The sequence below is a fragment of the Acomys minous genome (genome assembly GCF_964271855.1).
Source record: "Acomys minous genome assembly, chromosome: 16".
NCBI lineage: Eukaryota > Metazoa > Chordata > Mammalia > Rodentia > Muridae > Acomys > Acomys minous.
In genome coordinates this window covers 84,739,889-84,758,418 of record NC_140498.1, presented here as the reverse complement: position 1 = coordinate 84,758,418, position 18,530 = coordinate 84,739,889, and the positions used below count along the sequence as shown (strand labels likewise).

At 52.1% G+C, this 18,530-nt stretch overlaps 1 protein-coding gene across 12 annotated transcripts in view; it reads right to left on the bottom strand.

The window, feature by feature from the left end:
- PITPNM2 (phosphatidylinositol transfer protein membrane associated 2) overlaps positions 1-18,530 on the bottom strand; it is a 131,232-nt gene that overhangs the window by 65,328 nt on the left and 47,374 nt on the right. The window contains exon 1 of one of the 12 annotated variants that reach the window (XM_084762004.1): positions 6,027-6,297. The exons of 10 other annotated variants lie outside the window; for them this stretch is intronic. The gene's annotated coding sequence lies outside the window, so the exon portion shown is untranslated. Of the gene's footprint in view, positions 1-3,962; positions 4,303-6,026; positions 6,298-18,530 lie in introns of those variants that run through there. One more of the 12 variants, XM_084762005.1, reaches the window with a different exon arrangement.

Below are 18,530 nucleotides of genomic sequence, written 5' to 3'. Positions count from 1 at the left end.
TACAGCTAGGCCTCAAACCTGGGTTTACATAGCTGTCACACTTTGTGTTTCCTACTGCCTGAAGAAGTTCCTGTCCCCAAACAGCCCAGTCTCCATCCCAGAAGCCGCATCCAGTCCTGTCCAGGAGACAGGACTTCAGCTGCTAGCAGCACATCCCACACCCCAAGCAAAGGAAACAAGGTAGGAAGGATGTTTTAAAATTAACTGATCCTTACTCCCCGCCTGAGCAGCCTTAACAAAGCCTGCTCACAGCCATGGGTGGGGTGCCCACACCTAGGACACCATGAAGTACTTTACAAGGGCATACAGTGCCAGGCATAAGGGCACCAACACGGAGGAAAGCGTTCTGCAGAGACCTCTGCCTTTTGTCCTCTACAGCCTGAGAGGGCACCATCACTAGCCCTATCATGTAAACCAGGAAACAGGTTCAGAGAGGCGGGGACCTCAGGAGCGAGTGGGCTGATGGCCAAGTGGGGACAAGGACAGAGCTGTTAACTTGCTTTCTCCTTCCCTCAGCCCTGCTTTTGGAACTAGTGAGGAGTGTTCTTGCTATAGCAACAAAGTGGGGAAACCGAGGCAAAGCATGAGGAACTGCTGAACACATAGACACTGAGTTAAACTGGTTAACTGCCCCTTGCTTTTCCTCCCCCAACAGCCCCCTGCAACCTTTTTACACAGTTCATTCATTTCCACCAAGCCTGGTTTTGTAAAGGGACCGTCAGCTCAGAGCAGATCCCATGGAACAGAGCAGGGATCCCAGCCTCTTGAGCTGTGGGTCCTGTATTCCCTTGTGACAGCTGTCAAGGTTCTGAGGTTGGACATTTATGTGAAAGGAGCGCACAGCAATGAGAGGGCCACAAAGCTTACCTTACAGGGGAACCCATTACTGCTTGTTAGACCCCAAAAAACCAAAATAAACAAATGAACAACAACCACCCAGCACCCAGTCCTGACACGCGTGTGCGATCCTGCTTCCTCTCACCTTGCACGGGGAAGGTGCGATTAGGGCCACTCTGGGCACCAGAGCCTGGCTCTCACACCAGACCCTGGAGACTCTCAGGTTTAGGGGAAACTGCTTCAGGCTGGTAACCTAGAAAATGCAGTCAGTCCCTGTCCTCCACGGCTCCGTCACCCCACCCCACCTAGGGCTGCACAGCCACCTACAGTTTTCATTCATTTGGCTTCTGGCAGATTCTTTAGGATAAGAACACTCCTGTGCTGCCCCACATTCTATCAACCTTTGAGGAAGAGTCCTCAAGTGTCTAAGGCTTAGAAAAACAAAACAAAACAAAACCAATCCACAAAACAAAACAAAAAACCCACAAACTTTTCTTCATAATCTCCAATTTCCAGAAAAGTTACAAAATGAAAACAAGAGCTCCCACTATCTACCAAGAATTGCTGATTACTCTCCTCTTGCAACTGTCTGCTTTCCATCCGTGCCCTCTCCCTATGTATGTTTAAATGGGTGTAGTACCTGTCCTGGCCCATTAAAGAAGCTACTGGAATGATTTGTTTACAACAGCCCTATCCCATCCACTACTGAGGACACACACCACCGATTTCCCAGCACATCACATCTGTTCTGAACGCTAGGCATGTGAAGCAGACCATGTTATCTCCATGTTACAGGCAGGAAACTGAGGCATAGGCCCCATGATATACACAGCCCCTCCCGCTACACAGGCTATTGATCGTTAAGACCCTAGTATAAGATAAACAGACTTTGTAATGCATTGTGGGTAACTTTTATACTCCCAAGCCTCCTCCTCAGTCAGCTGGGGTGGAGGAAAAGGGAGGCCAGGTGGGACAAGCACTGCTTTCTTGGGCTGCCTTCCTGCTTGCTTAGCCTGCTCCCATGCAGTCTTCCTCCCAAGGCAAGAGCCAGGTCTGGTCTTCATCTAGAGCCAAGGGCCCGCCACACAGAGCAGCTGCTTGTGTAAATGATGAATGAGGTAGTCAAGAGAACTGAGTCTGGCTCCATCCTCACGGCGCAGGCTGCTCAGACCCTGAGATGGCTTGTGAGCATGTGAAATGGGGCATCTGCCTGTCATTCAATGAGATGGAATGATGAAGGTATGCGTGCAATGATCAGTAAGATTACACGGCAGTCACTCCAGAAACATCTGCACAGAGCTGCTCTGGAAACTGAGCCAGTAAATGGAAAAGGGATAGAAAGACAGAATGCCCAGACATCCAAAAATGAGCAATGTAGAAGCACATATAGACATACGTGTACACACAGACACACATCACACATGAACCACATATTACATGTAATACATAAATACCCCACAAACACATATACATGAATTACCACACAAATACCCACATGCTCACAGAACACATGTATGTGCACATACATACATGCTTGCACATACCCCAGTGCACACACAAACCTACCACCCACAGCGTATCACTCATATATACATTAGTATACCACCCACATGTATATAACACAAAAACCATACATGCACGCATGCATTCACACACACATGCCACATACATAATATGTTTAAGCACCCTCACATATAACAAACCACCTGCATGTAGACACAACACCCATATATCATCTCCACACACATACCATGCACACAACACCACAAACATAACACGCTTTCACAGAGCCCTGTAGATACACATAATAATCAGATACTACCAATACGATGAACAGACTACACACTAACACCTTGAACATAGCTTACACGCACATACACAACACACTACACATGCACAAATATACAGGCATATACCAGGCATGTGCGCATATCTCCACCTACCGTACTACAGTCAAACAAACACAAAATATACACATGCACGCAGCCTCAATCATACATACCACAGACTATCTCACACACACAGACTACACATGCTGCACACAAATAAGTGCATGCGCCCACACATTCACATATGCACACCATGTAAGTGTTTCACAGGCCGCACACTCACATTACAGTTACACACAAAAAGCACATATTCAAGTACACGCCCCACATCTGTATACACACCTCCGCACATACACACATCACAAACCACAAACACAACGTCATCTCAGATGCACACACACACACACACACCAGCGGCACATGCACGCCACACACAGAAGCTTGCCTCTCGGCACATCTTAAGCTCACTGACGTGTCTCTGACAGTTCCCCCTCCCTCGGGGCTGGAGACCTTCACTGACCCGAGCATCTGCATGCTCCTCTTGCAGAAAACATGCCAATCTCTGTGACGCCCCAGACACTGTCACACAGCATAAGGAGAGAAGGGTAGGGAAAGAGGGTAGACTCTCTTCCTAGAAGTGGACAGGGACCGTTTGCCTTACCCAGGTAAGACAGCGAGCTGAAAAGAAGCGAGTAAAGGCACAAGTGTGTGATCCTGGCAGTGCTGGGGACATTAAGACCATGCGAGCAAGGGCAAGCACAATATGCCAGCAGAATATATGCGCTCCTGACAGCAGAGGGGCACGGGTGCTTGTGTGTGGTTCAGGCTTCCACACATGTGGATATGCACATGCATGGGTATGTGTGTGCACTCACTGGAACAGGAGGAACAAGAATGCATGTGTGCATGCACGCACACACACACATCAGTGCACAAGCGTGAGCATGTGTGAATGCATATGCAGGAGTGTTCAAGGAAACCACAAGAGCACAGGGGAATGTTTAACTCTTTCTTCCTGCACTGTTGTGGTCTTTCAGGTAATACCCCCAACAGACTTTTTTTTTAGAGCTGTGCACAGAGTGCCCTCCATGGGGACAGAGGCTCAACCCTCCAGAATCCCCAGACTGCCTGTGTATAGCCCGAGTGGTCAGCCTAGCTTGGGAGAAAAGCATCGAACTTTCCCCTTACACCAGGGCCTCATGAGGTCTGTGTGAACCATAGGCTCCCCGGCTTCCCGCCATGCCTTCCCTGAATCCCAGGCGCTCCTGTCAAATTAAAGAAGGAAGAACCACTCACCGCCTGAAAGCCAGCCAATACGGTGATTATTCCACTTTTCCTGGAACGAGCCTTCCACACTTTCGCTGGCTGAAGCCATCGGCAGCCAGGGTTCCCACCTCTCCAAGCTGCTCTCACACCCTCTGCAGCTCCCCAAGATGCTTTCAAGTAAGTCAGCACTATGTGCAATCTTGCAATCACAATTACACTCGGGAGCATCCACTAAGCAGGGACTTGGGTGGGAGGAGGCAGGGCTGGAGGGTGGCACTAAGGGTCTACCTGGGATACGAACGGTAGGGGGGTGGAGCCTGCCTCTCCTTCTGAGCTCAGCTCTGGCTGTCCTTTCTGGGTCTGCCAACCGAATGATCCGAACGGGTGCTCGGCTGGTCCTGGGGGACCATGAACGACTCCGGGCAGAGGGACCCTTGCTGTGATAGCAGCCGTGGCCCGGTGGCAGCACTGGACCAGTCTCCCACCCAAGCTGAGAGCAGAGATGAGAAGGGAGCTGTACTTCAGGGCTTGCCTTTACGTTGTCACATCGTATTTTCCCATCCTCAGACAAACGAGACAAAACCAGCACACAGCGTCCCCAGCATCGTCAGCTCGTAAAACCCATCAGAATTCACAGCCAGCCAACAGACCCAGACATGGGTAATGGCCACTGAGAAGCCTGCACAGGGAGCGCGCCAGATGCCAGGAGGGTCGTGGTGAGTGCAGCGCCTGGGAGCTCTGCTGCAGACACACACACACTCCTTGCCCTGCCCGCTAGGGCTGTTTTCCTGACCAGGAGGGAAGCACTGGGAACACAGAGTCTGTGGCAGCTCACACAGTTTTAAGGAAAGGGGTCATGGAGGAGACACAGGCAACCGCAGAGCTACACAAGCCTTGAGCTGCTGTCGAGGCTCTGGTGCCATTATTAAAGCAATCTGTCAAGGAGAATGTGGAAGACAGAAATAGAGCACAATCAGGTGGCCATGGCCTGACTTATCAACACGATCTTGAATCCTACTATCTTCTGGTCACTGGGAGAGCTAACCCATGTCTCAGCCTTGGCCGCACAGCACTGACAACTCAGGCCCACACCCGAACGGCCCAAGTCCTCTGCTGGCAGTCCCCCGTGAACTGTGCACCTCTTTCAAGAGTTGGATACAGATTCCCTGCGACCACACCACACTTTGATGCTCCCCGTGAGTCACACGGGGCTATCTGGTGTGCGTTCTTCTATTTAAAGATCAGACAGGGCTTACACGCAGACACCATTCAAGCCCGTAGCTTCTAAGAACTGGGTGCTAAATCTGGTATCTTCGGCCCTCACTTTCCATCAACACAGAAGATGCTCTTGTTGACAACGAAGGATTCTTTTTTCCACTGCCAGCTGCACAGGAAGGAGGGGCAATGGGGGAGCGGCCTGTCCCCTGGCTGGGCTGTGGAGAGGCCAACAGCACCAACTCCCATTCTGAATACCGTTGCCAGGAGGGAAAGAGAGGGAGAATGCTCACCCACCGGGCAGCAGTCTTAGCATCCCAAGCCAATAGGGGTGTCTGAAGATGGACACAGGGCACACCATCAGGACCAGTCCACCTGAACCCAGCTGGGACATGAGTCTCCTGACAACACCTTCTTGAAATCTTGGTGGAGGGACAAAGCATTCCCACACTGAGTGCCCATTTCCAGAGGACTAAGGACCAATCAGTCAGAAAGCCAGGCAGCTTGTAGCCAGAGCTCTGCCCGCTGGGGGGGCACGTGAGCATCTCTAAATTTCTTCCTTTCCTTGGTGCCACCACGCTCTAGGAAAGCAGACTGTGTGTGCTCTAGCAATCACAGGCAAAATTGGAAGTGCAGCAGCGCACTGTTCCCCATGCTGGGGCGGGGGGGGGGGGGGCCTACCCGGGAGAGGAGCTGTGCATCCTGACTCTGTCTTTACAGGCAGTGCCTGGGCAGGCCAGGGCAGGCCTCTCCCTCCAGCTCTCCCTCCATCCCAGCTTTTCGGAGAGGAAGCAAACAGACCCTTGACCAGATGGAGCCTTCCTCACTAATAAACCTAGCCTAAGGCTGAGACATGTTCAAGAAGAAGCAGAAAATTACCTTTCAGGAAGCCAACGTGAGGTAAGGGGAAGGGGGCACCAAAGTACCAGTGCTGGAGCCTTACGCAGCAGGTGCTGGCTAGGGCCCCGCTCAGCAGCCCCATCCTGCAGGCTCTGCTGGCTGCCCATGTGCAGGTCTCAGAGAGCCGCCCCCAGCCTGCAGGGCTACAGGCAGCTCATGCCTGGAAGTGCCAGCACACAGTTCCCTGGCTGTGTGAGGAGCCACCACACAGGGACAACGGAGGCAAAGAGGAAGGCAAGCGGGAGAGGAAGGGGTGGGGAGTGGAGCGGGAGGGCGGGAAGGAGGGAGAATTGATTCTCTCTCCTCCACTGGGACCACTGAGCTAAGTTGCCATGGAGAAAGGGGAGCCGCTGGCAGAGCTCGAGGCGGGCGGAGGAGCCATATGCCAGGGGAAGGCGTCAGCAGAGCCAATCCCACAGTTCTGCTGTGGCAACCTCCCCAAACAGGCCTTGGCCTGCGCATTCAAGGCAGGGTGGGGCATGGCTGGACGGTGGGCAAAAACAGCCCTCCACTACAGCCACCCTGAGGACAAGAGGAGCCCAGGAAGCTGACTCAGGCTGCTCACCCACCCTTCGGCTGGGACCCTGGACCTGCCTTCCTCATGCTTCTAACCTCATGCTGATCACTCAGAACCCAAGGTCAAAGTCCAGGGAACAGAGACCCAGCCCCTCCCCAGGTTTTTCAGAAGCACTGCCTCTCTATCCTTGCCTCCTGTTTCTAAAACTCAGCCACCAAACCCTGAGTCATAGTTTCCCACCCCCAGGAAGGAGGGGATGCCCACCCACAGGAAGGCTTCTGTGGCCCACAGCCACCCAGGCAGGAAGCCAAAATGGGAGGCTGCTGGGCACCTGCTGGTTAAAGAAGGGACTGTATCATGGGCACCCTAGACCTGGCCCACATTGGGCTGTGTCTCCCACCTGCACACTAACAACCTGGCTGTAACTGCTGTGCAACTCCGCCCCTCCCCGCAGGGCTGGCTTTGCCCTGGCCTCACGCAGGCTCTGTGCTGCAGAGGTGGCTGGGGAGGGCAGCAGCTTGGGCTGGAGTCTTTCTCCCTTTGGAGATTGCAGGGCCATTACAAGTCTGGTCACATCTCTGTGCTTTCATTTCCTCAGTACAAACTGAGACAGGACCATTTTCTCTACCAAGCTGCACTCTGGGGCACTGTGATGCTGGCAGACTCTGGAAAGGCTGAGCCTGTGGACATTGTGTCCCTTCCTGTTCCAGTTGGAAGCATGGGAGCAGCATCCACAGCCCTACCTCCCCTTATGCACTTGGCTGGCAAACCTTAGGGCAGAGCCTGGAGCCATTAACAGTGTCCCCAGGCCTGTTGCTCTTGAGGGAACATCTGAAGGGTCCATGCCTGACCCTGCCTCTGAAGCCTATAGCCAAGAAGACACTTTCTCTTCCTAGCCCTACTCCAGCAATTTGTTGTGAAAATGTCCCAGCACATGAATAAATCAGGAAAATGTTATAAGGAACACAAATACTCACTATTCAGATTTTTATTGGCAGGGCATGGTGGTGCACGCCTTTAATCCCAGCACTTGGGAGGCAGAGGCAGGTGGATCGCTGTGAGTTCGAGGCCAGCCTGGTCTACAAAGTAAGGCCAGGACAGCCAAGGATACACAGAGAAACCCTGTCTCCAAAAACAAAATGGATTTTTACTGTGTCCTTTGACTTTTCTATTGTACAACAAACAAACAAAAAACGTACAACACAGAATTTACCATTTTCATCAATTAAGACAGCACACTTTTGTGGCATGAAGTACAACTGCCACCTCTATCTAGTTGCAGACATCTGCACCATCACCCCAACATGAGACTCATGGGAGACATGTTCCATTACTGCTTCCCTCTGGCCCACGACCACCACTAATCTACTGTCCACAGGCATGCTTGCTTTGGGTGTCTCATACGAATGGAATTACAAAGTGCACACAACCTTTCGGGGCTGGCTTCTTTCACTTAACATGGTCTCAAGTTCATACAACGTTGTAACCTGTGTAGGCGGCTTCATTCCCTTCCTGGCAGAGTTCTATTGTTCTACATTTGGGTTCTCCTCTCATTCCTCCCCTACCCCCCAAAAACCCAAGGAAGTGTTCTGGACAGTTCAGTTAGTCTCTTAAGCTGCAAGCCCCAGAGACCACAAACTGAATGTTTATCCACTTGTCTTTCCAATATGCAAAGCTCATCAGTGCCTGACATGGGGACAAGGGCAGAAGACTCCAAGTGGCCTCAGTCTCCTCTGCCCAGGGAAGCTGCCAGCTGGGCAGGAGGACTCACAGGTACCCCAACAGGCCTAGGTGCCCACTAAGACTCAAACTGGCTAATGCTGGTGGGAAATGGTGTTTTACCTTTATTTACAACGGAAATTAAAGACTTTGATGGAGCTGTGGTGATCGCCAGGGACAGGACAGCTCTAAGGGCAGAGGAAACCAACGGCCTGGCCCCTTGACCGCCATCGTTCCCTCTCCTCTCTCCACTTACCTCAGCTGTGTGGGTGTGGGGAGGCTTCTGTCTACAGCTGGGACCGAGGCCTGTCTAGAAGGACAGAGGGTATGTGGTAGGGCTCTCTGGGAACCAAGCAGATAGCGGCTGGGGAGTAGGCTCCTCAGACTCCATAATGACAAGAGTCTCTGAATCTCAGACCTGGGTTCCCCTCTCTGCCCTGTTCTAGAACCACTCCCTTCCCCGTCTCCCCCAGCAACTCCTGAGGTCATCCCCGGAATGCCTGGGCAGGGGCTGCAGGATTGGAACCTCCCTACCACCTCCATGAGGCAGCAGAACCCTGTGTGGTTATGCAGCCTTGGCTAGGCTGAGTGGCAGGTGCTCAGGGAGACGGTCCCCCACACAGCTGCCCTCTAGACAAGACATAGATGGTCCCACAGTAACCCAGACCACAGTCTGATCCCACCTTCTCCCTCTGCAGGTGCATAAGGACAAACTCAGATGGTGAAGTGGCTTTCCCATGCTCATCCAGCAAGGCTGGTCTCAGGCCTAGGGCCGTCCTAGCATGGACGGCCGCACAAGCTCGCTGTCCTGGAACCTCCACTGCTGGCCAGGCAAAGAGCTATCTGTCCCAAAGTCAAGACAATAGAGATGAGAAACAGAGTATAGCATCACTGTCTTGTCCCCAGATACTTGAAGCTGCCTGGTACGTGTGTGATGATGGTAAGGTGGCCATGAAGACTCCAGCAAATAGGGCAAACTTAAACACTGCCACAAGGCACAGTTGGCCTCCATCTCTGTGGCTTCAACATCCAGAGAGTCAACTAACCACAGACTAAAACGGAAAATATTGAGAAAAAAGAGCTATATCTGTACTGAATGTGTGCAGACCCTTTTTTATTTTTTAACTTAATTTAATTTTTTTTTCTGTTAATGTGGAAAAGGTACAGTGTAAAAGTTCTTCACGCAGCTCTATACAAATGTTCAGCACCACATATAATCTAGAGATGAGTTGAGGGGTCCAGGAGGATTGTCACAGGTCATATGCAGTACTCTGCTTTCTACAGAAGGGGCTGGCATACTCTGACGGTACCAATGCCTTCAGACATTGAGGGGCGACTGTCAAACACTCAACTCCTGCTGCCCTATCCTGAGCTGGCAGGCGCTGCTGAGGCCAGGCCTGTTCCCTTCCTGCAAAACCTTTCCTTGCCTCCCAGCGTCCCATGCTCAGTGGTAGAAAGCCCAGGGGACCCACCACAAACCTGTAGGGACATCTTGTCTCCCACAGCTAAACTCCCCAAGTGGCCTTCCTGCCTCTTATCCAGGCTGTCCAGACTGAGTCCATCTCTTCCCTCAGGGCATTTGCACCTACACAATCTCCTCCTGTTCCCCTCTACATAAGCACATTTTACTCAGGCCTTCCTGACCACTTACTTAGTTAACCCTGACTCCTGCCCTGGATTTCGTTTTTCCCATTATTATGATGTATACAGTATTCTACCTGCAATGTGCACCTGCAGGCCAAAAGAGGGCATCAGATCTCACTATAGATGGCTGTGAGGCAACGTGCAGCTGCTGGGAATTGAACTCAGGACCTTTGGAAGAGCCGACAGTGATCTTAACCTCTGAGCCATCTCTCCAGTCTCTCCTTTGATGTTTTTCCTTTTCAAATGATGGTAGGTGTTAACATTTGCTATCCTGATAGCTTGTTAAGTGCTTGGTTCAGGGGATTAACATGGCTGTGCAGCCCTCGCCAGCATCTCTGCAACCTTTCCATCCCCTAACCCAGATCTGCACTCATTAAATGCTAACTCTCCACCCCTCCCCTGGTAACCGCCGTCCCTTTTACTTCTGTCTCTGTGGATCTGATTCCAGGGGCTGCTTCACGGCATCATCTCAGCATATGAAATTACACCACTGTCCTTCTGCACTTGCCTCCTTTCACTTAGCAGCTCATCTGTGCGTGTTCCATTCTAAATCTGTCTCTCGTACTGGGCAGGGCAGCACATGCCTTTGTTCTCAGTGCTTGGTTTTATTTAATACAGTAGGTGGATCTCCACAAGTTCAAGGCCAGCCTGGTCTACAGAGCAAGTTCCAGGATAGGCCGGCTACCCGGAGAAACCCTGTCTCGAAAACCCCAAAACCAACCAAATTGAAAAACCTATCCACCTCACTAGAACAGAGGCTTCAGGAGTGGTTGTATTCACTGTTGTATCCCAGGGTATGCCCGTGAGGATACCTGGTACATGACAGGCACTGAGCACATGTTTTGAGTTGGTGAATAACGGGTGGGTACAAAGACAGGTGGATGAATGAATGGACCGATAGGTGAACGGGAAACAGATGGATGACGGGATGGCTAAATGAATGGCAGGTAGACAGATGGAGAAGCACAGCTAGTACCCCGTTTCACAGCTCTGTGCCCTAAGTTATATGCGGACTTAGTTCCTGGTCCTGCCCAATGATGTAGCTGCTTGCCCGCTCCCCGCTAAGATGTGGCCACAGTCGGTGTGGCAGGACTCGCCCCTGACCTTCACAACGCCTTCAGAGTGCTCCCCTCAGATGCGGCATATCCAGGGGGGGAAATGTCTAGAGAACTAAGTATTCCTAATTTCAGTGTTTATTTGCTTTGTTTCTTCAACAGGGTCTCACTCTGCAGCCCTGGCTGGCCTAGAACTCCTGTCTCTGCCTCCTGAGTGCTAGGATTAAAGTCTGGAACCTCCATGCAAGGGGTCCCAGCTCCAATGGAAAGGTGCCTAGGAGCCTCAGGCAACAGCCACGAGTACAGGGCGAGGCAGAAGGGAGAGTAGGAGGCTAGGAAGTGCCTGGAGCACACATTCCATCTAAGGAGCAGAGCTGCAGGAGGCCAGGGCAACAGCCCAGGTAGGCTGAGGGCTAGACCTTCAGAGCCCTGCTCTGCAGCTGGGCCCACAACCTTGGCGGCAACTCGCCTCTCACCTTTTCCACATCCTGCCTAGCTATTTATAGCCACCCTTTCTCTGAGAACTACTTTACCCTTTATTTATATATATATATATATATATATTTTTTTTTTTTTTCCCCTGAACTGGATGATGGACTTGGTAAAAAGAAGTCAGGAGGACCCCACCTCTGTATCCAGGAGGCTTCATGATGTGGCCGTACTTGGCTGGGTTGCCTGCAACCCTTGTCCTTCGATGGGTCCTGGGGGGTGGGGGTGGGCAGTGAGAGAGTCACAGGTGACTCATCCTCTGCCAGGTGTGTGGTGCCACAGGGAGGAGGCATCCACACAACAACCCAGGCCGACTTCAACTTTGGGTGCTAGAAAAGACGGGGAGCCTATAAAGCCCAGGTTACCTCAAAGTTACTCTCTGCTCTAGAAGAAACAAACATATGGTGACAGTGGAAGACCGGCTGTACCTTTAAGTGATCCGGCCCACAGATATGAAAAACATTTGCACTGTGTGGCTGTTTGTATCCTTGGTTATTTTTAGGGTGAACCCAGTTGCCTCCCCTTGGAACCGGATGAAGCCCCAGAGAAGGCACGTCGTCGTCCTTTTTTCCCAGATGGGGGGTCCTGCCCCTGTTTCCCTGGGAATGAAGTCTTGTACGTGGGCTATCTGGGGGGAAACACACACACACACACACACACACACACACACACACACACGCGCACTACACACTGTACTCGGCTCAGGCTCAAGGCCGAGTGCTGACATCAGGGCCGCCCACCTGCACCTTAAGAGCCCCTTGCCAGCCCCCAGGGTCTGAAGAAAAGAAAGTGCGATACAATCCCCTGCAGAGCCCAGCAGTCCCAGCCGAAGAGAATGTCTGGCTGGTGTGTTTCTAGAACAAGCAGCAATTAGAAGCGATCTTCTCTCCTGCCCCCCTTCCCCAAAACAGAAATAAATCAGTGCTACCAGTCTCCCAGCTAATGATTTCCTCCATTAAATTAAAAAGAAGAAGAAAATGCTTTTTAAAATGGATTACCAGCCCTGTGCTTTCAGAGACCACATGACCTGTCAGCTCCTCTCAAGTCCGGATGCATCAAAGCCCCTCAATTAATTTTTAATAAATAAGACAATCACAGGGTAAGGCTCACCGCCAGCCTCTTCCCACCCCGCCCCGCCCCCTTCACGCTGGCACACAGGGCTGGCCCTCATCTCAATCAGGCCACCAAAAACTCTTTCCATTTCACAGACGGGAAGCACTTAAGCACACGCACGCCCTAGGACACCATGAAGCACGGAGCACGATGTGAAGTAAGGCATGGGGGCAGGGGGTGGGGGGTGAGGGGCGGCAGCGGGGTCTACTGGTTTCCAAGAGTTCCTATCTAGAACCCAGAGTTGAGGAGGCCAGGCAGGGGCAGTGTGAGTGATCACCACCTACTGTGGTACAGATGGCAGGACCTCCCTCCTGCAGCACCCGGTGACATAGCGCTGAAACAGCCTGTTTTAAAATGCCTACCCCGAGCCTCAGTAGGATCTCTGTGAGTTCAAGGCCAGCCTTGTCTACAGAGCAAGTTCTAGGACAGCCACAGCTACTGGGGAAAACCCTGTCTCAAAAAACAAACAAACAAAAACAAAAGAAAACAAAGGTCTACCCCAGCAACATGGGCATGCCCAGAAAACATGTTGTCTAGAGGTAGAAGGTAGATTCTAACAGCCACAGGTCCTGTGAGCCACTCGTGTGCCTTAATAGGTAAAGTGTCTGTTGGGAAAATAGGCAGAGTAATAACACACAGCATGGTGAAGGCAGTTCATGAAACTGAGGCCTGTGCTTACAAGAGCCTAGCATCGAAAAGCCCAGGTTATGTGTAAAAATGTCTTGTAAAACTACAAGACAACAGAAGGCCACTTCAGAAATGCCATTCAGAAACACAAGAGTGGCTAGCCACTCCATGGTGACTGCCACAGGACTCTTTCTTACCAGGGATTGGCTCCTTGTGTTGGCCAGTGTCCCTGAACCAAGACTCTCTGTTTCTCTGATAGTTTGTGGCATCTGCCAGATGCCAGAGAGCAGGCAGGGGCAGAAGGCCCAGGGGACACCTTCTCTGAGAGGGACTGCAGAGGCCTGTGCACTGGGCCATGTCCTCTCTGGAATGTGTTGCCCCAGATGTTACATAATTCGCTTCTTTTGTTTGTGTTTTCACAGAGAACTTCTCTCTGGCCATCTACAGTCAGAGAGAGAAAGAGAAGAGGCAAGGAAGGCCACTGGGGCCAGGGAGGGACACCATGCGCAAGAACAGGAGATCCGAGCCTCGACTGGCCGTGACAAGCACCCAGTCCTGTGGCTCTGGCTGGAGGGAGGCCACTCACAGAGGATGGCCAAGGACTGGCACTAGAGTTGACCAGCTTCAGGGCCTTGGCAAATTCCCTCATCCGTCTAAGGCTTAGTTTCCTTCTACACTGTGGGGAAAGTTTACAGTACTTAGCTCTCCGGCTTTTCTGAGGGCTACACAAATGACGCACAAATCGCGTTTAGCATATGGCAGGACCCTGGTCAAGTCATAAATGGTAAGGGCAAATGGATTATGACCGTAATCTCCCCATCATGCGAGAATGTTCTTCTTAAGAGGATCAGGGCAGCTATCCCAAAAGCTCAAGAAGGCCACCGTGTCACACTAATCAGTCAAGGCTGGCTAGAGGCAGGGCCGCCCTGGGCCACACTGCTAAGGCTCACAACATTCAGATGAACTGATTTGATCCTTTGCTCCATATTTTGCATGTGGGGAAACCAAACCCCCAGAAGGCTAGTGATTCACCTGCAGGTCACGCACCTAGGAAGTGATGCTTCAAATTCAAGTCCATTGATGCCGGATTCACACCCTTCCAGGCCCACGCTGGTCAGTGCTGCTCCATAGCACAGGCCATGAGAAGCAAAGGATGAAGGGAGTGAAGAGAAGCCTGGAGCAGGCAGAGGCTGACCCCAAACCGCTCCCACAGCTCTGACACGGGGGACTGCAGGAGCCTCGTGAAGCCTGAGGGAAAGCTCTCAGTGCGGGTCTCCTGGGAACCCCATAGGATGGCGGGACAGGCCTGGTGCATCTTGATTCTCCCCAGGGTCAGGACTAAGAGCTCCGCACTGCATTCCCCACCCCCCCACCCCCCCACCCCCACCCCACTCCCCCCCCACCCCCCCACCCCCCCCCCCGCCCCCAGGTTAGCTGCTTAGGTTAGCACAACACACAATTAACTCCCTCTGAGCCAGGACTGGGTGAAGGCACATCCCTGGCTTCTGAGATCATCTGTGATCTGAGACCCAGGGACGTGGGGGTTTTCACACAGGTGGAAGACTCTATATGCACAGCGGGAGGGGAAGCTGCTTCCAACTTGGTGAGAGAGTGCTAGGTGCCCTCCAAGCAAGTCCCTAGAAATACCTAGACACTCCCAGCTGGTGACTCACAGGTCGCTGCAAACAGACCTTTTAAGTGGGACCCACTAACCCCCTTGCTCCCATGAGGGGCCCACTGTGAGCAAGTTAAAATATGGATGCACAGAAAAAGCCTCCCAGGACTCCTTTCACGTTCGAACCAAGTTCAAAGTCCTCTCTGTGCCCTGAGTGGCCAGGATGGCACTCACTCTGGCTCTCTCATTACTTCCTCTGGCCTTTTCTCTCTTGTTGTATACCAGTTTCCATGTTTCTCAAACTCACTAAGCATTCTTCTACCCCAGGGCCACTGCCGCTGCCACTGCTGCCACTGCTGCCACCGCCACCGCTGCTGCCGCTGCTTTCCTGGCTATCACACAACTTTCTTCCCAAGTGTATATAGGTTCCCAGAGATTTCCTTTCCAGCCACCCCACCTAACACCTCTCTCTGTCTGCTGCCCTTGCCTGCTTTCCCTCCTGCATTTACACGACTGTCTCAGTTACTGTCCTACTGCTGTGAAGAGACAGCACGGCCAGGGCTACTCGTAGAAGAAAGCATTTAGTTGAGAGCGTGCTTACCATGTCACAGAGTGAGTGCATTATCATCAGGGTGGGGGACAGTGGAAGTAGGCAGGCACACATGGCCACCCCAGTGACACACATCTCCTCCAACAAGGCTACAACAGAATCTTTCCCAAAACAGTTCTACCAACAAGGGACCAAATAGTCAAATATATGAGCCTATAGGGGGCCTTAGCCATTCAAACCACCACAATGGTCAAAAAGTATACTTCAGGCAGGGATTTCCATGTGGCTGCCTGATCAATCCCCCCTAGTGCTCAAAATACACCTGACACACTAGTGGCACCTAAAATGTTGGTTGGTGGCCTTAGGAGGTGGAAGTAGGGTAAAGGTAAGAGTGACAGGTGCTTCTGGGTGAAAGAAGAAATACAGAGCTTAAATACACCAACCAGATCTCCATCAAGCAAGCCTTAAAAGTGGGACAAGCATGAAGCACAGCAGTAAGACCTTGGGGTCCCCCAGGGAGCCACAGGCAGCGTCACTTCTGTGACAATGTTGCCTGCTCCAGAAATGCACTTCTCCATCTGGGATCTGTTTCCCTCAGCCTACGCTCTCCATCACCCTGGTCACTAAAGCACAAAGTGAGTAACCTACAAATGTCAGTCACTGTTAGACACATCATTTATATGTCTATTTCCATCTAATTAAAAGGCAAGACAGGGTGCTGGGCGTGGCGGCGCATGCCTGTAATCTCAGCACTCAGAGGCAGGCGGATTCACTGTAAGTTCAAGGCCAGGCTGGTCTATAAAGCAAGTTCCGGGACAACCAGGGCTGTTACACAGAGAAACCCTGGCTCAAAAACAAACAAACAAAGCAAGACAGGAATTACATTTCCTGCATCCTGGTGTCCCCGATGCCTGAAAACGCAGCAGGTATTCAGACATGCTCAAGAAGATCTATAGCATCTATGAAAGGGTCAAGGCAGCTGCACTTAAGAGAAGCCTTCAAGGGCTGCTGCTGTGGGCACACAAACCACGGTGCCTATGCTGCCTGGTTCTGAGCCATCCTTTCGTGCAGGGCCGTGGGGAAGCGGAGAGCGCTCGAGGCTGTCTTTCTCAGGCTCCCCCTGTGAGCAAGGAGGCGACCAACCGAAGCCACGCCTCCCTTCCATGGAAGCCGTCTACTTCCTCTTTATGAAGCTCAGTATGAGGTGGTGGGGGCTGGAGAACAAAGTGGGAAAGAAGGCAGCAAGACTGGCATCTCAGGAGGCCTCCAGGCTGAGCTGAGGGAGAGGGAGAACCCAGAGGGTGGAAGAGGACGACAGGCCCTCTACACTCCCAAGGCACCAGACATGCCCTCTTTACCCCCAACTGTAGCCGGCTATCAAACAAGACCCAGGAGACTTCTGGGACTCTACGAGTAGTCTGAACCCTTTACACCCTCATCACCCTCAGATGCAGACCAATGGCTGCAGTTCTATGAGGCAGGGGCATAGCTGGGACCTTTCAGGCCATAGATACAGCAAAGCATGGCTCTTTATGGGAACCCTGCTGTGGCCATCAAGACCTGAGGGTGCCTATCAGAGTCTGTAGCCAGTAGATAAAATGGTATTGATGTGGAAACAGATGCAGGAGAAAGGGAGCTGGTAGGTGTGGAACCCTAGCCAAGGCCGGGCTCTACGGCTGTGGGAAACAGCACTCCCTCCCCGCAATGGTTCAGACAACAGCCATGCACTACCTCACCCTGGTTCTGCTGATTAAGAAGCCTAGAGTGGCCTGGCTGGGGCTATGGTCATCTAAAAGCTTGGCTAGAGCTAAAAGAGCCACTTCTGAAGTCACTCATGTGACTGGCATCAGGTGAAGGCTGATGGCCAGAGGCTATCTCTGCATCTCACCATAATCCCAGAGGTTTCCAGAGGACTTCCCAAAAGTCCTCACAAGACAGCAGCTTCCTGGAACAAGCAATCCAAGAGAAAGAACCGTGGAAGCCACGCTTGTCTTTTATAGCTTTGCCTTAAGAGTGACACTGTGTCACTTGCAACACCCTACTAGATACACAGGTCAGCTCGTGCGTGTAGGAGAGGACAACATGTGGGTGTGTCCCACATGGCAAGAGGCAGGATCCTGGATGCCACCTGCATGGCCACACTGTGCTAACCTTTGATAAAACCTCTCTCCTTTCATCTTACAGGTAGCCCTTGAAGACAGGTATTTTATCTCTGCTTTACAGACACAGACACAAAGGTAACTACCTTGAGTCCTACTGGCCGTTAAAGGCCAGCCAGTATCCGGTCCTGTCCGGCTAGTTCTTGATGACAATCCTGTGGGTAACTGAGCCTCCAAAGGGAGCCAGGGGCCCAGCCAGCGATACAGCCAAGTTACCGGACTATTCCTCAAGAACCATTAGTTCAGAGCCAACAAAATGGCTCAGTAGTGAAGATGCTTGCCTCTAAGCTTGAAGACCTGAGTGTGAGCCCACGGACCCATACGATAGGAGAGAACTGAGTCCACACATGTGCCGTGGGCTGGGCACTCCGCCCATGTACATGTACAAAAACATACAAATAAATACATTTTTAAAAAAGCCAGCACTCGGGAGGCAGAGGCAGGTGGATCGCTGTGAGTTCGAGGCCAGCCTGGTCTACAAAGTGAGTCCAGGACAGCCAAGGCTACACAGAGAAACCCTGTCTCAAAAAAACAAAAACAAAACAAAAGCAGCAGCTGCTCTAAGTGTCTTGATTTGCCTCCATCCTCCACGACTGCTGACCTCCTGCTGGCCCCTGCCCAGCTTCCGTGGGCAGACAGACCTAGCAGTGAGCTAGGTGATGGGTCGGCCATAAGCACACAGCATACAGGTGGCTGAGAGAAGCAGCAAGGGCTTGGATCACTCACAGTCATTCCCTTGCTGCTTCGGCCTGGCTGCCCAGCCGCAGGTGGCCTTACAGAAACAGCCAGGAGCATCTCCTCTCTCTATCTGACCACCTCACCCCCTGCAGAGGTGCCTAGCTTCACAGCAGGGTCCCTATCCTGCAGCCACTTCATTAGGAAGCCACCTGCTCGAGGTGCCTGAGTGACCTGTGGCAGCAGGTGCCACCTCATGGGGTGTGCAATTTACAGCCACTCAGAGGTACAGTACCCAGGTGACAAATGCACTGGCCCTG